General features: G+C 43.9%; 1 protein-coding gene across 1 annotated transcript in view; it reads right to left on the bottom strand.

Moving 5' to 3' along the window:
* Nucleotides 1–21,287, bottom strand: part of LOC121004073 (agouti-signaling protein-like) — a 316,124-nt gene extending 294,837 nt beyond the window's left edge. Inside the window, exon 1 of the mRNA XM_040436152.1 lies at nucleotides 21,201–21,287. The gene's annotated coding sequence lies outside the window, so the exon portion shown is untranslated. The remainder of the gene's footprint in view (nucleotides 1–21,200) is intronic.
* Nucleotides 21,288–23,321: the final 2,034 nt, after the last annotated feature.

Raw genomic sequence — 23,321 nt, 5'->3', positions numbered from 1 at the left:
ACATCCTCTCCTCAGGACCATAACCCTTCCAATGAACGAGGTACTGAAGAGAACCGCGGACAATGCGAGAGTCCACAATTCTGGAAACCTCAAACTCCAGATTGCCATCAACCAAAATCGGAGGAGGAGGCAAAGAGGAGGGTACCGTGGGCTGGACATATGGTTTTAAGAGAGATCTGTGAAATACATTATGTATCTTCCAAACCCGTGGAAGATCAAGACGGAAGGCAACAGGATTGATGACTGACAAGATTTTATAAGGCCCAATAAACTTGGGACCCAATTTCCAGGAGGGAACCTTCAACTTAATGTTTCTAATAGACAATCACACCAGATCACCCACATTCAGGTCCGGACCAGGCACACGTCTCTTATCAGCCACACGCCTATACCTCTCACTCATCTTTTTAAGATTACTCTGAATCTTTTGCCAAATGGTAGACAAAGACGAGGAAAATCTCTCCTCCTCAGGTAAACCAGAAAGAGCCCCTCCCGAGAATGTCCCAAACTGCGGATGGAACCCATATGCACCAAAGAATGGTGACTTATCAGAAGATTCCTGACGACGGTTGTTCAGAGCAAACTCAGCAAGAGGGAGAAATGAACACCAATCCTCCTGGTTCTCTGCCACAAAACAGCGCAAATATGTCTCCAGATTCTGATTGAGGCGCTCAGTCTGACCATTCGACTGCGGATGAAAAGCAGAAGAGAAGGACAGCCGAACCCCCAGGCGAGAACAGAAAGCCTTCCAGAACCTGGACACAAACTGCGTGCCTCTATCGGAAACAATATCAGAGGGAATGCCGTGCAATTTAACAATATGGTCGACAAAAGCTTGCGCCAACGTTTTAGCATTGGGTAAACCAGGGAAAGGTACGAAATGAGCCATCTTGCTAAAACGGTCCACCACCACCAGGATCACCGACTTCCCCGAGGAACGAGGAAGATCCGTGATAAAGTCCATGGACAGGTGTGCCCAAGGACGGGAAGGAATGGGTAACGGGAGAAGGGAACCTGAAGGCCGTGAACGAGGGACCTTAGCGCGAGCGCACGTCTCACAAGCAGCCACAAAACCCTCCACCGACTTACGAAGAGCCGGCCACCAAAATCTCCGAGCAATGAGATCTACCGTGGCTCTACTCCCGGGGTGACCAGCAAGAACCGTATCATGATGCTCCTTAAAGAGTTTGTGACGTAGCTCAGGAGGCACGAACAACTTCCCAGAAGGACAATGGGCAGGTGTCTCAGTCTGGGCAGCCTGGACCTCGGCCTCCAAATCGGAATATAGAGCAGAAACAACTACCCCCTCCGCCAAAATGGGACCCGGGTCCTCGGAGTTTCCTCCTCCCGGAAAACAGCGAGAGAGAGCATCAGCCTTCACATTTTTTATCCCAGGTCGGAATGTAACAACAAAATTGAATCTGGAGAAGAACAGAGACCATCTGGCCTGTCTCGGATTCATACGCCTGGCCGACTCCAAGTATGCCAGATTCTTATGGTCGGTAAAAACGGTGATAGGGTGCCTGGCCCCCTCCAACCAATGGCGCCATTCCTCGAAAGCCAACTTGATGGCCAACAACTCCCTATCTCCCACATCATAGTTTCTCTCTGCCGGGGAGAGTTTTTTAGAGAAAAAGGCACAGGGTCGCCACTTGGCAGGGGAAGGGCCCTGTGACAAAACCGCACCCACACCCACCTCGGAAGCATCCACCTCAACAATAAAAGGTAAGGAAACATCGGGATGCACCAAGACGGGAGCAGACGCAAAATTCTCTTTAATCTTAGAAAAGGCTGTAAGCGCCTCCTCCGACCAAGAGGAAAAATCCGCCCCCTTTTTTGTCATGTCAGTGAGGGGTTTGACAACAGAGGAATAATTCAAAATGAACTTTCTGTAATAGTTCGCAAAACCCAGAAAGCGCATCAACGCCTTCTGATTCTCAGGAAGCTCCCACTCAAGTACAGCACGGACCTTCTCGGGATCCATGCGAAAACCAGAAGCAGAGAGGAGAAAACCCAGAAATTGAATCTCCGATACCATAAAAAGACATTTCTCCAGCTTGGCGTACAATTTATTTTCCCGCAGAATCTGCAGAACCTGAAAAAGATGATCCTGATGGGTCTGAACATCAGGGGAAAAAATCAAAATATCATCAAGATACACCAATACAAATTTCCCCATTAAATGATAGAAAATACTATTAACAAAATGCTGAAAGACGGCCGGAGCATTCATCAGGCCGAAAGGCATAACGAGATTCTCGAAATGCCCGTCAGGGGTATTAAAGGCCGTTTTCCATTCATCCCCCTCTCTGACCCTGACCAGGTTGTACGCGCCTCTCAAATCCAATTTGGAAAACACCTTGGCCCCAACAATTTGATTGAAGAGGTCCGGGATCAGAGGAAGGGGATATGGATCGCGAATCGTGATACGGTTCAGCTCCCTAAAATCTAGGCAAGGTCTCAGAGAGCCATCTTTCTTTTTAACAAAAAAAAAAACCCGCGGCCACAGGTGACTTTGAGGGACGAATATGCCCCTTTTCGAGACTCTCGGAGATGTAAGTTCGCATAGCGATTCTTTCCGGTTGTGAGAGATTGTAGAGGCGTGCTTTTGGCAGCTTGGCGCCGGGAATGAGGTTAATGGGACAGTCAAACTCCCGGTGAGGAGGTAGCTCCTGAACACCGCTCTCGGAAAACACGTCCGAGAAATCAGAGAGAAATGATGGCACCGTTTTAGTAGACACCTCTGCAAAAGTCGCTGTGAGACAATTCTCTCTACAAAAATCACTCCACTCATTTATTTGCCTTCCTTGCCAATCAATAGTGGGGTTATGTCTAGTGAGCCAGGGTAACCCCAAAACTAGAGGAGGCGGCAATCCGTTAAGGACAAAACAAGATATATCCTCCACATGAGTGTCACCTACAGCTAGCCGGATATTGTGAACAATGCCCTTCAGAGATCTCTGTGAGAGTGGAGCAGAGTCAATAGCAAAAACAGGTATATCTTTATCTAATGTGCAAACCTAAAAACCATGCATGGCTACAAATTGAGTGTCAATAAGATTGACGGCCGCTCCACTATCGACAAAAATCTCACAAGAAATGACTTTGCTCTCTAGCGCCACCCTGGCAGACAGGAGAAAACGGGAACTGCAGGTCAGAGGAAAAGCATCAAATCCTACATCAACTTTGCCCAAAGTAGCAGATGAAGCAGAACCTGATGATTTACCTTTTGAGATTTTTCTCTTATTATCGCTCTTAGTACGGTTCAAGAATCTCCTAGACGGACAAACATTTGCCAAATGACCTATGCCCCCACAACAAAAACAGACCATACTCTGAGGACTAAATCCTCTTTTATCAGGGGCAAGTCGAGCTAGCTGCATGGGCTCCTCCTCAGAGGGGAGCGAGACAGGATGAGGCCCCTGCACACTGAATGAGTCCGCACCACTGCCCCTAGACTGACAATGGCTGGACAGAGAGGTCTCGTTTCTTTCTCTTAGACGCCTGTCAAGGCGTACCGCCAATGACATGGCAGACTCTAAGGACGTTGGTCTCTCATGGAAAGCAAACGCATCTTTTAATCTCTCCGAGAGACCATGACAGAACTGACTCCGGAGTGCAGCATCATTCCAACCCGAATCAGCTGCCCATCTCCGAAATTCAGAACAATAAATCTCTGCAGACCGTTTGTTCTGGCATAAAACACGTAGGTTAGATTCGGCCAGAGCAACACGATCCGGGTCATCATAAATCTGCCCCAGGGCCACAAAAAATCCCTCCACGGATCGAAGGGAGGGATCTCCTGATGGCAGCGAAAAAGCCCAAGTCTGAGCATTACCCCTGAGCAGGGAAATGACAATCCTCACCCTCTGCTCCTGATTACCAGAAGAGTGAGAACACAAGCAAAAATGGAGTTTGCATGCCTCTCTGAAACGAACAAAATTCTCACTGCCCCCGGAGAACGTCTCCGGAAGTGAGACCTTTGGCTCGCAACAGACTCCATGAGCCGGAGCAGGGCCCAATGCTTGAAGCTGGGTCATAGATTGACGGAGATCCGCTACTTCCAAAGAAAGACCCTGCATGCAGTCAACCAGGTCAGAAAGCGGATCCATGTCAAAAAAGGACGGTTTTGGTGGATTATAATGTCACGGCTGTATGTGAGCAACAATAGTAATACACAGTACAGAGCAACTGACTGGACCCAGAACTAGGGAGGATAATGGGTGACCCCTGTCCGACCCTCAACGCTCTCCCTATTCTGCTAAAGCACATGCCCGGATCCCAATGGCGGAACGAGGCATGCCCACGTGCCTAAGACTAATGACCACTGTAACCCCTACAATAGTGGAAGGGGCACGGCCACCAGTGCCCTACTCAGTATATGGAGGGAACCGTGGCCACCTCAGATCCAGTCAGAAAACAAACAGGAACACAACAATGTCTGCAGACTTAGCTGAAGGTGTTGCAGCCACAGAGAAGACGGATCCAAGGACAGGCTGGCAATGTCCGGAGTGCTAGCTGCAGCAGAACACAGGTCCAGTGAACTGATAGCTACAAGTGAAGAAACTAAAGCAAGAGCTACAACTGAAGTGAGAACTATAATCCACATCCTATCATAGGAGGAGGGGTGATATAAAGGGAGGGAAATCAAACACATGAAGAACAGCTGTGGTGAAAGAAACCAAAAGTAAACAGAGTAGTGAGAACTCCTCCCAGCTCTAGTAGTGACATCATCACAGGGGTGGAGAAACAGAGCTGTGAGAACGTCCCAAAGCTCTGGTAGTGACAGTTAGACCTGAAAGATATTAGTCCAAGTAAAAATGTAATATGTCTATCCATACAGCTATATAGCACTGTTTGACCTGAAAGATATTAGTCCAAACAAAACCAAGAAGTATGAACATGGTACTGGTGGACTGCAGAAACCCTAAAATAAGGGAAATAGAAAATCGAGTCATAATGAAAAAACGCATGTAAAACGCACCTGACTCTAAACTATAAGATACTAGAAGTAGTGCACACCTCCTGATAGATTCCATTTAGAAACACACAAGGGAATCAAATGCCAAAATATTACATGTCTAGATTTTAAGATATTAGTCCAAAAATAAGGGAAAATAAAATCGCGAAGTGTGAACACAGTATTGGTAGACTGTAGAGGTATCAGCCCTGAAATAATAAATAATAAATCGAAAAGTGTGAACAGTACGATAAAAAACACACTAGTATTTAACTGTTTGATTAAGAAATTGGATGGTATGTACATGATTCATTGTAAATAATTCATATTTTCGACATGTAATGTTATGTATGAGACATGTTATGCATGAGACATGATAAGATATAGTGGTAAGGTGAACAGAAAGGTGTATGGTAAAGTCCTGGAAGGGGTGTATATCCCCCCCCCAGCTTCCTCAACTGGGTGAGGTAAATAAAATCCAGGACAGGTTTTCCCCTAGCCTGAGGGATCCCAGCGGAAGCCAGCTGGGATCTTCAAGGGGAAATAAAGCACAGTCCATGCAGTCAGTCTGAGGAGAGGAATGCCTGGAGAAAGCCTGGGAAGCTGGCTGCCCTGCTCGCTAGAGAAGCCGAGTTCTCTGTGTGACCTGTGTTCAATAGGTGAGCTAGGATCCTTACTGTATTAGCCAGGGCCCAGACGGGCAGGTGTTTATTTCAGTTTGGTTTATGTTTTGTGGTGCTGGTCCTTCACCTTACCCAGTGAATTATAACTGGAGTTGCCTGTATTGCCGGAGTGTGATAAATAAAGCAGCATTTGGACTATAACCCTGTGGTCTGCAAGAGAATCTGTCATCGCCGCCCAGCCTGAGAGTGTAACCCCTTACAATTAGTGTTGATCACGAATATTTGAATTGCAAATTTTATTCGTGAATATCGTCACTTCGAGAATTCGCGAATATTTAGAATATCGCAAAATATATTCGTAATCGCGAATATTCGATTCTTAAAAAAAAAACAGTTCATGCGAATTTTTATGCGAATTCTTTAGGCGATTTTTATGCGAATTTTCGCAATCAAGAAAATAATGCTTAGAGATCATGAATTCGCAAATTCTCAAAAATATGGCGAATATTCGCCCCAAATATTCGCGAAATATCGCGAATTCGAATATTGCCCCTGCCGCTCATCACTACTAACAATGTTATGCATATTACTAGAGACTATGCAAAAATCGGATATTCCCAAAATCCCCAACCACCGAATATAATCACGAACACATGTCAAACCTGATGGGAACAATTAAGCACTAATAAAGAGCACATAAAAGTTTAGATGTTTGAGACCACAGGTGACCCACTGAGGAAGAGATAAGCCATCTCGAAACGCGTCTGGACGGAATACCTGTGTGTGAAACAAATATACAATATACATGGCCATGTATTAAATCTTACCGTCAAGAAAGTTAATTTCACTTTATCTACGAAGCGCATAGACGGACCAAATCTCACGAGAATTGGGACGAGATCCCGAAAGACGCTGCAAATCAAAACCCACAAGGCTGGGGCGTGGTGGAGCTGTGGGACGCCACTGAAAGAATCTCTACACGTAAAAAAAGCTTTCCTTGATCAGCGCAACGTACCGCGAGTACTAAATATGTACATTAGATCCTCTATAGACGGGTGAACCGCTCAACTCTGAAAGTTTGGGACCACGTAGGAATTGTGTCCCCCCATACAGAGACCAGAAGCCCTATATGTATGGACTGACTACATGACAATTGCCATCGGGATTTCTATCTATGCAAATATGTCTCTATACAAATAGAAGACCAAATTAGTATTCCTATTACATTGCGAAAATGTATGTGTTTTTAAAATTTTATAGTGATAAAATTTTATTATTTATGTATATGAACAGGATGTATACCGCCTAGGCATATTGCGGTTTTATTGTATAATAAATTTGTATGTTTCCACATATCCTCCAGATGTTTTGAGTGCCAGGTCAATTTTCCAATTACATAAAATCAAGAACAAGGGGTGTTTCTTTTACCTTGAGCACCAGTCACGGTTATCCACAGTGAACCATCTGTATACCATATACAGTATATCCCTAGGTGAGTGTTGAGCTTACCGCGACTTATGAGTTGACATCACAGGTTGCAGATGGCAACACTATTGTCAGCAGCTGACACGTTAAAAAAAAACGACACTCTACGGAGCCATGTGCCAGCGTCCTGGAAGCGCCAGAAGTGACTGTGCATGGTGGATGGCTAGCTCCAGATACATTTGCAGTCTGCTTTTTGCCTCCTGTGCCTTGCGAGCTGTGCCTGCTTTTCCTCCTTCTCCTCCCTCTCTGCTAGTCCGTCTCTCCCTCTGAACTCCTCTTCCTCTCTTGTGGGCACCCACGTGACGTCCATCGACATGTCATCATCGTCACCTTCACCACCACTGACATTTGAGATCTCGGAGTAGGCAGCAACAGCGGGTACCTCCCTCCTTGAGCTGATCTTGGTACTGTCGTCAGACTGCTGGGTGGCGGCCGTTGCTACCTTCTCTTCCTCATGTCAAGAATGGCTGCGCATCGGTAAGGTCTGGGAATGGATGGAAAAAAAAATTCCTCTGACTCGTGTGGAGGGGCTATGGTGGTGGTGGTGGATTTGGGGGTGCACACAGCTAAGAGTGAGGAGTGTGAAGATACAAAGGATGAGGAGGGTGCAGAAGCGGAAGTGTGAGTGAGCCACTCAACCAACTCTGATGCGTCCTTTGAAGTAATCGCACATGCCTTCTCCAACTTCCCACTTAGGCTCCAGCCTGGTGCACCTGCCTGACCCCTACCACCCCTGCGGAACGGCCTGCCTCTTTCTCTACCTGTCATTTTCAAAATAACCCTGTGGCTTAGTCCCTAGAGAAGAGCAGTATTTGTGGAAGCAGGTATATTGCAGGCCTCAATCAATATTTGGTGGATGCAGGTATATCTAACCCCTTAATCAGTATTTTGTGGAAGCAGGTATAACACACCACTCGTTTTTTGGGGGGCAACTGGTATATCACACCCGTTGCATTTTGTTGTTTCGATACCATTTTAACCTCTGTATAGCTGCAGTATCGCAGCAGAACCGCACACAACTGCTGCACAGTACAAATGCACTTTATAGAAAGTATATTATAGGTATATCACACCCCTGCCTCAATCAGTTTTTTAGGGGGGCAACTAGTATATCACACCCGTTGCAATTTGTTGTTCCAATAATGTTTGTCCCTATATATAGCTGCGGTATCGCAGCAGAACCGCACACAACTGCTACACAGTACAAATGCACTATATAGAAAGCATATTATAGATATAACACACCCCTGTCTCAATCAATTTTTTTGGGTGGCAACTGGTATCTCACACCCGTTGCAATTAGTTGTTCCAATAGCGTTTGTCCCTCCTATATACCTGCGGTATCGCAGCAGAACCGCACACAACTGCTGCACAGTTCAAATGCACTATATAGAAAGTATATTATAGGTATATCACACCCTTGCCTCAATCAGTTTTTTTGGGGGCAACTGGTATATCACACGCGTTGCAATTAGTTGTTCCAATAGGGTTTGTCCCTCTATATAGCTGCGGTATATCAGCAGAACTGCACACAACTGCTGCACAGTTCAAATGCACCATATATAAAGAATATTATAGGTATATCACACCCCTGCCTCAGTTTTTTTGGGGGTCAACTGGTATATCACACCCATTGCAATTAGTTGTTCCAATAGCGTTTGTCCCTCTATATAGCTGCGGTATTGCAGCAGAACCGCACACAAATGCTGCAAAGTTCAAATGCACTATATAGAAAGTATATTATAGATATATCACACCCCTAGCTCAATCAGTTTTTTTGGGTGGCAACTGGTATATCACAACCTTTGCAATTAGTTGTTCTGATAGCATTTGTCCCTCTATATAGCTGCGGTATTGTACACCCCTGCCTCAATCAGTTTTTTTGGGGGGCAACTGTTATATCACACCCGTTGCATTTAGTTGTTCCAATACCGTCTGTCCCTCTATATAGCTGCGGTATCGCATCAGAACCGCACAACACTGCTGCACAGTTCAAATGCACTATATAGAAAGTATATTATAGGTATATTACATTCCTGCCTAAATCTTTTTTTTTTTTTTGCATTCTGCTGGACCGGACTCTGGGCGGATCCCCTGCGTTTGTCCACCTTGTCTGGCGGTGTCTGCTTGCTGCCCCGCTCGCAGACGGGGAAGTTGCCCGCCTTCTAATATTTCAGTCTCCGCTGCTTCCTGCCGCCCCCTCTTTGGATCTTCTGTGTCGGCTGGGACCTGATTACAGGTTTAAAGTTTGAAGTATCGAATATATGTTGCTTCCTGTCCTCCTCTGCCTCCATGTTTGACCCCTCCTCCCCCATGCCCGGTGTAATAGTTTTCTCGAGCTCCCCGCTTCGTCTATTCATTTATAGGGAATATGGGACAGAAGGTTAAAATGTTTCAACTTTATAAAGTGTTGCTTAAAACACGATGTAATAATACACGTTTTCCGGGACAAAATGCTTGGCAAATTGATTGTCTGGGAATTTCCCACTAGAAGATTTGGATAATATATTGGCGAATTTTAGTTTAGTTTTAATTTTAATCACGTTTTGGTTCAATTTAATATTTTGCACCGAATCTACACTCACTGAGGAAGGGGTGTAGACGCCCCGAAACGCGTCTGGTGACAGGAAGAAAAGCGCCCACCTAATCTACTGGACCTCGACTAAAAGTATTGCATGGCCATGCGATAACAATAAGAAAATCTCCAATTACAAGCACCGCTCCAGTATACAGCTACGGATGCCACTGACAAGGTATTATCCCTGCCTGCCTAATCCCGCGATACTGTGACGTCATCAACCCGAGACTTGCGACGCAAGGCGCCGTAACAGCCGGCATCGCTCGCTTCTCGTGGAAGGACTGTGAGACGCGGCAGCGGGAAGCAGCACTTGGAACCAGGTAGGAACCCGAATTGCTAATTTAGCACGGAGTGGCTCAAAATTTACCGTTCTGGGTGGTCATATTAAATAACTTTGGAGAGACTTTTTCCTGCTACAGCATTTGAACTATATATCTGTATGCACGAGGAGATTAAATACCATCTGGAGTGACCTGTTACAGGTGCCTTTGGGACATTTCAATTTGGATTGCGGTTTGCGGTACCACAAATATTAATAGTGGTCTTTTTCACTGCAAGTTTTCAGTTGTTTCAAAGTGCCAATTCTGAACACTAACCGTCCAAGGATTGTGTTTTTAGGACTTTCACCTCTTATCAATATATTTTATTTTATGTATTGGTACCAATTATCATTTTTTATTGTATTTTAGTGCATATATGTGATTGTAATTGTTTTATCTATTGGACATAGCAGGTCCTACTAAACAAATAAATATATCCCTATATCCCATGGTCCAGATGTTGTGAGTGCTCACTCCTCTTCTTTTTTCATTACCTTGTAATAACTTATCTGTGGTTAACCCGCACCGGAAAGTCCTTTATGGGGGCAGTGGACAACTGTTTTTTGACTTTCCACGATTACTCAATAAAGTTTTGCCTAACTTCGGTCAGTCTTCTGTTTATTCGAAAATGTGGTTGCGATGGAGAAAGCATTCCAAAAAACAATTTCTCTCCACCTAGAGACAAATCCTGTAATAATTGATGCAAGTGCAGTATCGGCTGCTCATTGAGCCAGATACTTCTGGGGGAACATAGCTGGCATGAACAGGCCTCTAGTAGCTACAGAAAATAAGAAGACAAAGCTTCAAAGATTGCTTTGAGCCCGGAAGAGTCGCAAAGTTCATCAAGATTCAAACCATAACTACCATACCCTGGTCTCTTCATCAGGGAAAACATCACGAGTTCCCAGTCATCATGGATGGGAAGGAGGACATCCTGTTGTGCACGGAGATGGAGAGGGTCTTCAGATTTCCCCGCACTATATGGACTTCTGAGAAATAAACCGCTGCTCCCGACAGAAGCTCCTGGGAAGGTCATGGAGCATCCCGGTCATCCGGCATCTATTCGCACCTCTGAAGTATTATTTTGAAAGTGTGTAGAAGCCACACTGGGACCCCAGGCTGCAGAATTATCATGGAGACACCGGATTTTATAATATTACATTATTATATAAAGAAAAAAAAAATGAAAAAGTGAAGCTCCCTCGTCACCAGGCTCCCAAGTGCGATCAGCTTCATCATCATCGAGTACTGTCTGCACGTCACTGATGTCCTCCTCAACCATCTCTGGGTCAGGAGCCTGACCGTTCGCAACACCAGCTCCTACGCCACTCTCCTCATCACTACTTGCCCACCTAGTGGAGGAAGTGGCTGATGTCTCCTCCACATCTTGGCTGACCAGTAGCTGCTGCCTATCTTCTAGTAGCTCGTCCTCACTGTATAGTGGGCCTGAGCCCACAGCATACAATACTTCTCTGGCACTGGGAACAGAAAAGGACAGAGGCAGGTTGAGGACAGGTGAGGGCACAGGGCCTACTCCCGGGTCATGCCAACTAAGGGTTGTGTCTGACGAACCCACTGACTCTTGGCTGGGGGTGTCTGATGTCAGTTGCAACGAAGTTGAAGATCGGGTCAACCACTGGGTTGCTGGTCATGACACGACCGCTAGCTGACACTGGGAGCTCAGGCCTCTCAAAGTGCCCTCTGCTTCCACGGCCCCTTACTCTGCTGTGACCTCTGCCTGCGCCAGAAACATTTACGCCTCTGCCACTCCCCTGTGCAGGGCCTGGCACTTCTCTGCCTGACATACTGTTAGATCAAATAAAAAAAATAAAAAGGAAATTAAAACACCCTAAAAAAGTCAGTAATTTTCTCACTTCACCACACAGCGGCTAATAAGCCATTTTTCTCCCCACGAATACATGCCACAAAAGGCTTTACGTTAATTACTGCCTGAAGAACGTATTCAGGCAGTAATTAACATATATACATTCTTCAGGCAGTAATTAACATATATATAGTGAACGTACACATTAGTATTTATTCGTGTGAGATAGTTTACAAAAGGCTTTACAACAGATAACTACACCGCTGAGCGGCAATTATAGTTTACTTTTGCCACTAATACACGACAAATAGGGCTGTAAATTTTAGCACTTCACCACACAACGGCTAATAAGCACTTTTTTCCCCACTAATACAAGCCAAAAAAATGTTTTAGAACATATAACTGCACTGCACAAGGGCAAATAAGACATAGAAATATTTCCTTGTAATAAACCCTGTTAATGCCTGTGTCAAACAGCACTTGTACCCTAATAAGAACAGGTTGCTGGAATTACAGAGCTGTATAATGGCAATTTGGATCCCCCATCAGTGCAGCAAGGTGTAATCGGATTGTTCCTATTACCCAGGCTGGAACCTCCCCTACTGAACCCTGTTCAACATAAATGCTATGGAATGATTCCTCCCTATCCTTTCCCTACACCTTGATTAATCTTTCCCTGCACTTGTAAATAGTTTTTTTAGCACAATTACGTTTTTTCTAACACTGTCCCTAGCGCCAGCTGACGTCTCTCCCTGCACTAAGTACACTGGTAAATGGCAGAATCTAAGATGGCTGAAGGTATTTATAGGGCTGTGACATCACAGGGCTGGTTGGCTGCTGATTGGCTGCATGCATGGCATTATGGGTTATTCCACCTTCCCAGAGTTCCTTGCTCCATGTCCTCACACATGCAGAAGCCATTTTAGGAAAAAAATGGATTCTTTACCACGAAGCGTGAGGGAATTCGGCTTCGGTGCGATTTGAATTTTTCCTGAAATTCGCTTAGAATTCCACTTCGTCAGCTTCGATTCACTCATCTTTAGTATTAAGGGGTGGAGTCAGCATTTTGACAGCAAAAGTATTTTGCAGAAATTAATGCGCAATGGACCATACAAAATTGCTATTTTTCCACAGATATGTCATTCAGTGACTAATATGCTGTGTGCCATCTGAGACACACCACACCCCTAAATTGTTTTGCAGATTCTACAGGGTACGGAAATGCCTTAGATGTGGATATAGACTTCTGTGTGAGCATACAGCAAGGCTCAGAAAGGAAGGAGCGCCATTTGTCTTTTGGAGCACGGATTTTGCTGAAATGGTTTTTAGGTGCTATATCACAATTACAGAGGCCCTGAGGTACCTGTACAGTGGAAACCCCCAATAAGTGACCCCATTTTGCAAACTACACCCCTCAAGTAATTTAGCAAGGGGTTGAGTCAGCCTTTTGGAAGCATTTCTGGCTTTTTTTTTTATTTATTACAGTGTCCTCCTGATGGTATAAATTACACAATGATTGTCTAGGGCAGGTTGTTACGGATGTGGCAATGCCAAATACATGAAGGAGGAAAAAAGGCGTATTTTTTTACCTGGAATTTTTGTATTAAATAATTTTCTTTAACCATTTAATATTCCCACAAGGGGACTATAACAGGCAGTCTTTTGATCGCTTCTAAAATACATTGCACTATTCCTGTAGTGCAATGTATTTTAATGTCAGTGCTATACTGACATTGACCTGCAAGCTGTGTCAGAGAGGCATGGCCTGCTGGGAAACTCTCTGAAGGCAGGTCTGGGTCTTTCACTAGGCACCAGCCTGTGTGCACATACATCGGTACCCTGCGATCTTATTTATGGGGTGCTGATGGAAGACAGAGGGAGTCTGTTCCTTCTGTAACGGCTTACATGCCTTGGTCGCTATTGCCCCTGGCATGTAAGAGGTTAAACAGCCTCATTTGGCACTTATGCTGGTCAGAGCTGTTAGAGCCGAGCCCCCAGCTCTCCTCTGCATGGAAGACTGGGTGTCATGCTCTGGGGTGACAGGAAACCAGTGAACATATCACAAGCTTACAGAAAACAGACAAACATGTACAGAGTATGCCAAAAGGAAAGCTTTATTAAAAAGGACCTTTCACTAGTTTAAAAACTAACTATATCAGTGGGCAGAGCGGCGCCCAGGGGTCCCCCTGCACTTACTAGTATGTCTGGGTGCCGCTCCGTTCTCCCGGTATAGGCTCCGGTGTCTGCAGCTCCCTCTGTTGTACTGGGCGGAGTTTTTGTATTAGGGTTGTCCCTTGCTGCAGCGCTGGCCAATCGTAGCGCACAGCTCATAGCCTGGGACGGAGCGGCGCCCAGACATACTAGTAAGTGCAGGGGGACCCCTGGGCGCCGCTCTGCCCACTGATATAGTTCGTTTTTAGTTTTTAAACTAGTGAAAGGTCCTCTTTAAACAAATGACCAGACCAAAACAACCGGAATGATCCTGGACAAACAGGTAGGACGTAGACGTAGAACCACTAGGCCAAGTGACTGATTTGACTTAGGGCCAAACCCTAAAGGGGTTATTCTGGTGCACCCCTGGTTTTCGCCCTTTAAACCCTATTCAGAGATAAAGTCTTTGCCGCAGGGGAATGACCGGACCGCTACTTACTGGGATGGTCCTGGTACACAGGAACACAGTCAAACAAACAGGAACCCAAACAAACCTGCAACACTATTCAGACACAGACCAAGTAACAGGAACACAGACAATCCACATAGCCAGGATGCCATGCACATACGGATGCAGGTAGCATGGCGAACACAGGCAGACCAGTACGTGCAGGCAACATGCCTGGACCCCAATTTAAAACTGGGTGCATGGCAGTCACAGATGAACAGAACACCATGAAGACATGATAACATAATCCAAACTTCTAGACAGCCTAGCACATTGTACAAACTCCCAAGAAGAGTAAGACATGAATACATTGATGAAATATCAGGCTGACCATACAAATCAGGGTAGAATCACAAGCACACTGGTCAGTAGCATGCACCCTGGACACAGCATTCCTGGAGACATACTGATCCCCAGGCATGCAGCACACAGGTCTAAATAGCCAGGTCAATTAAGGTACCTGATAATCAGACACAGGGGCGTACATAGAAATCACTGGGCCCCATAGCAAAAATCTGAATTGGGCCCCTTAACCCCGCCCACTACCCACAATGGCCCATCCCACTTCCTGACCTGGCTCCTCCCATGCCACACCCCTATTAAATAAATTTATACATGACCTACTGAAACTGTTAGGGATAAACATTTTTTTTTTATTATTAACCAACTTTGTTGCAGTAACGTATAAAATGTACATGTATTTTCCAATAAGGATTTGTTCTGTTTGCGTTTTGATAGTGAAAAAAAATTCTAAATTGGGGAAAAAAAAAAGGTTTTACTTTTTTGTCGCCATATTTGGACCCCTATAACTTTTTTGCAATTATGTATACGGAACTATATGGGGGCTCAAATTTTGCGGGGCGATCTGAACTTTCCATTGATACCATTCTGGGGTGTTTATGACTTTTTGATCACTTTTTATTTAAATTTATTGTGGAAAAGGAAGCGACCAAAAACAGCTAATCCGCCTTTTGGACTCTTTTTTTCTATTTTGCTGTTTGCCATATGGGGAATATTTTTTTATATTTTCATACAATGGGCATGTCACTTGCCAGGCTTGCCAGAGTGGGCACAGGACAGTGGACACAGATGGGCCATGTCACTTGCCAGGCTTTAGCAGAGTGGGCACAGGACAATGGACAATATGTATGCCACACAACTAAGCGAGTGCAGGGCAGGAGCACATACACAGCACCTCTGTGCCTCTGTCCACTGTGCTAAAGCCCGACCTAAGCCATCCTCCACATCTTAACCCCTTTGCTACCTGCGCCATTTTGTCATCACTTCTCCTACCCCAAACCCCTTTAACTCCTTGCTGCTGATGCTGAGTGTGCACATATGCGCATGTGTTTGTGGGGGGGGGGGGGGGTTTGGCTGGTTTGTGAAATATAATTTGGTGGCTATGTGCACACTCAGCATTAGCAGCAAGGAGTTAGAGGGGTTAATATCCATCCAACCCCGCCTAATGCCCTCCAAAATGCCCAGGGAGGGGTTGTTAGGAAGGAGTAGGTGTAGGAGGAAAGCACACTGTCATCTATGAGCCCCCCCAACCCCTAATGCCCCCCAAAAATCTCAGGACAGTGTGCTTTCTTCCTTCTCCCCCATGGGCATTTTGGGGCACATAGAGGACAACAGGACTCACTGGAGTGGGATTGAAGCAGGTCCCACCCTGTCCTGGCTGTCCCCCTCCCCACCCCTCCTCTCTCTTGCTGCCGCTGTCAGTGTCTGACAATCTGAGTATCCAGATCTGACATAGTGACATGACATTATCACACGGTACCTGGTCTCTGCTGAGTGCTGACTGAGTCTGCTCTCACTCGTCTCAGGAAGCCAGGGCCAGGCACTGCAGGCAGCACGGCAGGACGAACGGTTCTGACTTCAGGCCAGGGACACAGGTGCTTCTGTTCTTCCTTCTTCGTCTCCTCAGCTCAGGCACACTGGCGACGGCGAAGTTTGAACCGATTCTCCCGCCTCCCTTGCGCCACTGGCCAATCAGCAGCTGCCTCAGCAGACTTGCCTTGTGCTGATTGGCCAGCGACTCGAGCTCTACGTGCAGGCTGCTTTGATCCTGATTCCGCAGCAGACTGTCAGGATCAGGTCAGAAGGTCAGGATAAGGGGGCGGGGGGGCGGGGGGGGGGCGGAAGAAGAGTTGGCTGAAGAAAACCAGCCGCACAACCGGCCAGCATGTCATGAGTGGGCAAGGTTAAATAGTGTGGGCGGGGCCTTCTCTGCGCTCCGGGCCCCCCAGTGCCGCGGGCCCCATAGCAATGGCGTGGTCTGCCTCTATGGGCGGTACGCCACTGATCAGACACAAAAACACAGGGAAACATTAACATAGATACAAGGAACATGCAATTCACAAGGTCCTGTTCACACTATACAAAACCACACAAGCAATCAGCATACACGGGAATGAGAACTGCAGCCATTACGCAAGTGCACAGGCAACCAGCCTGCAATGTAACAATAAACTGCACTGTGATACATACAATACACAGGGAGTGCACAAATTTACAAGACACGGTTCACACACTATAAGACCTCTTGCACACGACCGTGGTTTGGTTCCGTATCTGAGCCACATTTTTTGCGACTCGGGTGCTGACCCATTCACTTCAATGGGGCCACAAAAGATGCGGACAGCACTCCATGTGCTGTCTGCATCCGTTGCTCCGTTCCGTGGCCCTGCAAAAATTATAGATAATGTCCTATTCTTGTCCGTTTTGCATTTCTCTAATGGGCCGTCTGTTCCGTTCCGCAAATTGCAGAAGGCACACAGGCGGCATCCGTGTTTTGTGTATCCGCAATTTGTGGACTGCAAAACACGGCACGTTTGTGTACAAGAGGCCTAAGGCCGCAGCCAGCATGCGGCACCCAAGCAACCAGCATACACGGCCAGCAGCCAGTACACAAGAGCACATGCAGTCAGCCTGCATGGCAACAAGTGTCACAGTGAACTGCACTGGGACACTGGGCCTCTGTAAATAGCCGGTGGCCTAGTCTAAGGCCACTTAATGACTGCCATAATAAGGCGTATTGGTGGTCACAAATGGGAAAAAGCACTATAAAACATAATAAAATATAAATCTATACAAACCCCTAAAATTAACAGTTTTGTGTAACAAATAACTGGAATATACTGAACCTTCAACTAAGGGCTCGTTCACACGACCGTTGGTGTCCCGTTCCCGTATTGCGGACCGCATTTGCGGATCTGCAATACACGGGCACCATTCCATTGTCATTCCGCATCACGGATGCGGACCCATTAATTTCAATGGGTCAGCAAATCTGGAGATGCGGAACGGAAGCACGGAATGGAACACTACAGAAGCACTACGGAGTACTTTATTGGGTTCCGTTCCGTGCCTCTGCACCGCAAAAAGATAGAACATGGTCTATCTTTTTGCGGAACAGAGGGATCGCGGACCCATTCAAGTGAATGGGTCTGCAATCCCCATGCGACTGCCCCACGGAAGGTGCCCGTGCATTGCAGACCGCAATTTGCGATTCACAGCACGGGTACGGGACACCAACAGTCGTGTAAACGAGCTCTAAGCATTAGAAAACAATCAGTTTGTATGGCCTGCTTAAGTGGCTGTCTGATTCAAAGCCCTGCAATGTTGAATTGAGCTGTATGTACAAGTTAGGGTGGGTTCACACTAGCGTTAGGGATTCCGTTATGGCTTTCCGTTATAACATGGTTATAACAGAAAATAATAGAATCCATAAGACGGAAGGATGGATCCGTTCTTCTGCCCATAGACTTGTATTATGACGGAAGGCAAAACGGAAGCCTTTAAAAGGCATTCCATTTGCTTTCCATCCTAATAGAAGTCTATGGGAATCAAAACTGATCCGTCTGGGTTCCATTATGCAAGATGACAGGACTTTGTTTTCAGTCTTGCATAACGGGACCCAAACGGATCCGTTATGCTTTCCCATAGTGCTAGTGTGAACCCACCCTTACTGTGACGTGTATGTGTATGTGTGTATATATATATATATATATATATATATATATATATATACACAGGTGAAACTCGAAACATTTTAATATCGTGCAAAGTTCATTTATTTTAGTAATGCAACTTAAAAGGTGAAACTAGTATATGAGATAGACTCATTACATGCAAAGCGAGATATTTCAAGCCTTTATTTGTTATAATTTGGATGATTATGGCTTACAACTTATGAAACCCCAAAGTCACAATTTTGAGGTACCCTTTGCTTAGGGGATATGGATTAATTAGCTGACTAGAGTGTGATACTTTGAGCCTAGAATATTGAACCTTTTCACATTCTAATTTTAAGCTGCATTGATGCAATTCCTTTTAATTTGCATTACTGAAATAAATGGACTTTTGCACAATATTCTAATTTTTCGAGTTTCACCTGTGTGTATATATATATATATATATATATATATATATATATAGAAGACAAAAAATCGGACTGCACTCCAAGCATTTCTTCAAAGAAGTTAGTTTTTATTCACCCATAAGGTGGCAAAGCGACGTTTCGGCTCAAGCATGAGCCTTTGCTTGAGAAAGGCTCATGCTTGAGCCGAAACGTCGCTTTGCCACCTTATGGGTGAATAAAAACTAACTTCTTTGAAGAAATGCTTGGAGTGCAGTCCGATTTTTTGTCTTCTAAAGTAGGTAAGCACCTTTTTACCATACTTGGACATTGCACCCGTCTATTTTTCCATACTATCCAGGGTGGTGCTGCCAGTGGGTTTTTTGCTATATATATATATATATATATATATATAAAATTAATTTTTATATTTATTTATACTTTCCACTTTCAAATCATCATGTTAAGTATTTTACTTCATTTTATTTCTAGAACTTAAAATTCAGTGAACAGGTTGTGATACAACATCTTCTTTTCTTTTTCTCTCACTCTAAGGGCTCATTCAGACGGCCGTATGCTGTCCGCAAAAATACTGAATGCTATCCGTTATTTTGCGGATCCGCAAAAAAACGGATCTGCAAAAAAACGGATAGCATTCAGTATTTTTGCGGACCCATAGACTTCAATAGGGCCATGTCCTGATTTTCACGGACAAGTATAGGACATGTTTCATTTTTTTTGCGGATCCGCAAAAAAACGGATAGCATTCAGTATTTTTGTGGACAGCATACGGCCGTCTGAATGAGCCCTTAAACAACATAAAACAACGAAGGAACATGCTACAACAAACCAGCTCCTAATGTTGAACCAAAAATACACACTCAAACCGTACAGATTGTTTAGTCACTTGCATTACAGAAGAAACAAAAATTGCAAAATCTCTTGTTTCATTTTCTTTGGATTCCTAATCCACAGGTTATATAACATGTCAACAAATATTGGAGGATCTACAACATAGGTAAAGGAATGTGGTGGGATTCAAACCCTATTAAAGCTCCCAACATCAGTGCCTACAGATGTTGAGACTGTAATAGTTTTTTATGGGTTTTTTTTCACTCTTCTTACTTATACATACTCTGGCTTATTTTCTTTAAAAAAATAGCAATAAACACACTTGACATAATTTTTTTTGCTTTGTTTTTCTTTTTATCCAGACTCAAGTTTTTTTAATTATATTTAAAGCATGTAATTATTTTATTATGTTAATATTATGATTCACGTCGTAAAATACTAGCAAAAAAAAATCATATGTGTAGTGCGCATAAATGCTTAGCATTAGAAAAAGTTTATACTAGAAATCAGATGTCAAACATTTGTATTTTTTAAATTTCATAGTCCATTTAAGAAATGCCATTTACTGTAGTCAAGGCTAATAAACGCTCAACTATCTAAAAGCTTACATGAACATATATGTCTACATTAACATACTTGAATCTTTTTGAATTTGTTTAAAACAGATACCTATTTCTTTATACATGATAGTTGGCTTCTAAAAAAAAAAACACAAAGATGTAAAACCAAAACACAAAAGCTGCAAAGTAAAATGTGAACTATTTGGGTGCCTTCACACGCGGTAGATTTTGTGGCAGAAAATTCACGACTAAAAATCAGTTCTATTCATTGGAATGGGGCAGCATGCACATGGATTTCTGCAAGCCCCATTAAGGTGAATGGAACCAATTTTCAGTCGCAAAATTTTCAGACACAAATTCTGCCGTCTGTGAAGGCACCCTTTATGTACTGTGTATTTTAAATAGTTTTAAAACAATTTTTTATCTTTTTAAACTTAATATAAATTCTAAATATGTTTTATGTATGTGTAGTACACTACGCTATTCAACAACTCAATATGGGAAAAATTAATAATAATGTTAAATTCTAGTACCATATGTTTAAGTGTTTAGCGGCTCTGTCTTCTTATCATCAGAATTTACTTTAATAACCCTCTATCAAGCAATTTATTTGCAATGCTTTGAACGATCCCGAAATATTCCTTTAGAAAATGAAACCTTTCCATGTGTAGCTGTTTAGTAAACTCCTGCCATTTGGTTGCCTTTGAAACTGACAAGTGAAGCAAAGTCCATGCCTAAGATGGTAGCTGATGACAATACCCTTTAATATCATTCAGCTGAACCAAATCCACGTTTTCTGTTCGTCTTTCTCACTTAAATCATATGATGTTTTGCAGTTAAGCAATAACCACTTTCATCCCAATTGACAGGAAAAAATGAGCCTCTTAAGGTTAAGTGCATTACACAAGGTTGTAAAAAGGTTATTTTAATTCTGCCATAGAGGCTTCAAGAGTAATGAGCAAGAGTCAAGACACCTACCTGATAAAATACTGGACACAACCAGATCTGCTTTCTCTTTCCTGAAACTTGAGAAACTTGAAGAAAAAGAGGGAAAAAAAAAATCTGAAAGCAATTTTGAAAAAGAGAGTAAAATGAAAGAAGTGTAGGTACGGCAGTAAAAATGATGGAAAATGTTGAATTCTCCCAGTCCTCTCTCTTCTCTGCTTAACAACAAAATGCACATTTTTTTTTCTCAAGGAGAGGATTTACATTACGTCTTGCCTGTAGGCTGGAGGGGAATGTCAGATGCTCCTCTGAGACCAGTTTACAAGTTGTTTTTAGAAGTGATTCAATATATTTCTAATAACACAAAATCTACTAGGTTTAACGGGATAAAAGGATATGAGTAAAATAAGCCTTTGAGAGGTGATAGAATAAGTATGTACAAAATTGCAATTAGTCCATCCTAGTAACAAATTACAGAAGCTCCAAGGAAGGGCGCTATCAGATGTTCTGGCCATGCACGGCCATTGCACAGACAAGCAATAGCCAAGAACCATGACTGTATGCAGATTAGTTATTAAATAAGAGCTGTCAGGTTGATGTTTGTTAATGGCCGTGAAGTTTTAGGCAAATTGTGTGACCATTAATGAACAACCAACAGGCAGAACTTATTTCCTTACTAAATTGCATGGAGTTTCTGCTTCTGGCTGCATTTTGACCACAGACCAGCCATGCAGTGGAGGAAACATCTGGCAGCAACCTAAATGGCTCTGTATAAGGCCTCATGCACACGACCGTTCCACAAACCGCGGATCCGCAAAAAACGGAAGCCGCCCGTGTGCCTTCCGCAATTTGCGGAACTAAACGGGCAGCCCATTGTAGACATGCCTATTCTTGTCCGCAAAACGGACAAGAATAGGACATGTTATATTTTTTTGCGGGGCCACGGAACGGAGCAATGGATGCGGACAGGACACGGAGTGCTGTCCACATCTTTTGCGGCCCCATTGAAGTGAATGGGTCCGCATCCAAGCCGCAAAAACTGCGGCTCGAATGTGGACCCGAACAACGGTCGTGTGCATGAGGCCTAAAGGGATTGGATTACATAAAATAGGCTGAATTAATCAGGATTGGAAACAATGTTGTCATTTGCATATGTCCCGGTAAACCTCCAGCTACTCCCTGCCAGGCATAATGCAGTGGGTGTCAGCTTTTCCAGTACAGTGTTCCTGTAGGTTACTGGAGTCTGTAGTGAAATTTCTGCAGTTTGAATTTAATCGTTACAGGCAGAAAATGAATTTTTTAGATGACAATTAGAGGTTAACAGAAAACTGGTTAAATTTGTGTTCCATTCAATATTATTGGAATTGAAAGTACCCCAATTGACCTGAAAATTTGTGTATAATAGTCTGAAGTCTCCAAGGACTCTTCAGATATTTTTTCTCTCTTGTCTCTCACTTCAGATCCTCCTCAAATTTTTACAAAGCTTGGGGTCAAATACGATTAATTTACTATCAATTCGCTTATCTCTAATCACAATAGAAAAAAGTAGGGTGAACACATGTTGTTTATATGTTTGTCCAAAAGCATATTTTTTGAAAGCCTACTTGCTTCTTTTTATACTTTCCATAGCATACTTTACCAGTTTATTTTATGCATCGAAATATGAATTGTGTCATCCAGTTTTATTGTTAGAATTCCCTGTAAACATTAAAGGGGTTATCTCATCAAGACAAACTATTTCCATATGATCTACTAGGGCATATGAGCACCATAAAAGGGATGTTACAAAATCTAAACCATTCTCTATTAGTCCTCATGTACACAACTGTGTCTGTTTTGCAGGCCACAAACCACAGAGCCATGATTCTGCATTTCTGTTCATTGTGATTCATTGGTGCTTCAGCATCAATTCTGCAAGTGTACAGAATATGGCTTTATTGTCTTCAATTTTTTGCAGACAGCAAAAAAAAACAACACATGGAGGAATTTGACAACATTTTTGCCCAAACCCCTTTGTTACACCTATAGAACTTGTTTGCTCCAGCACCATTTTCTACTGCTTTCAGTGAAGAGCTCAGTTAGATTCCTCTGTTTGGCTGGCATTTGTTACTTGCGATTTCTGGCATTGGTTAGGGTGGGGTCACATCAGCGTTA

The sequence above is a fragment of the Bufo bufo genome, chromosome 6 (genome assembly GCF_905171765.1).
Source record: "Bufo bufo chromosome 6, aBufBuf1.1, whole genome shotgun sequence".
NCBI classification, from domain to species: Eukaryota; Metazoa; Chordata; class Amphibia; order Anura; family Bufonidae; genus Bufo; species Bufo bufo.
This window is presented reverse-complemented; position numbering and strand designations above follow the sequence as displayed.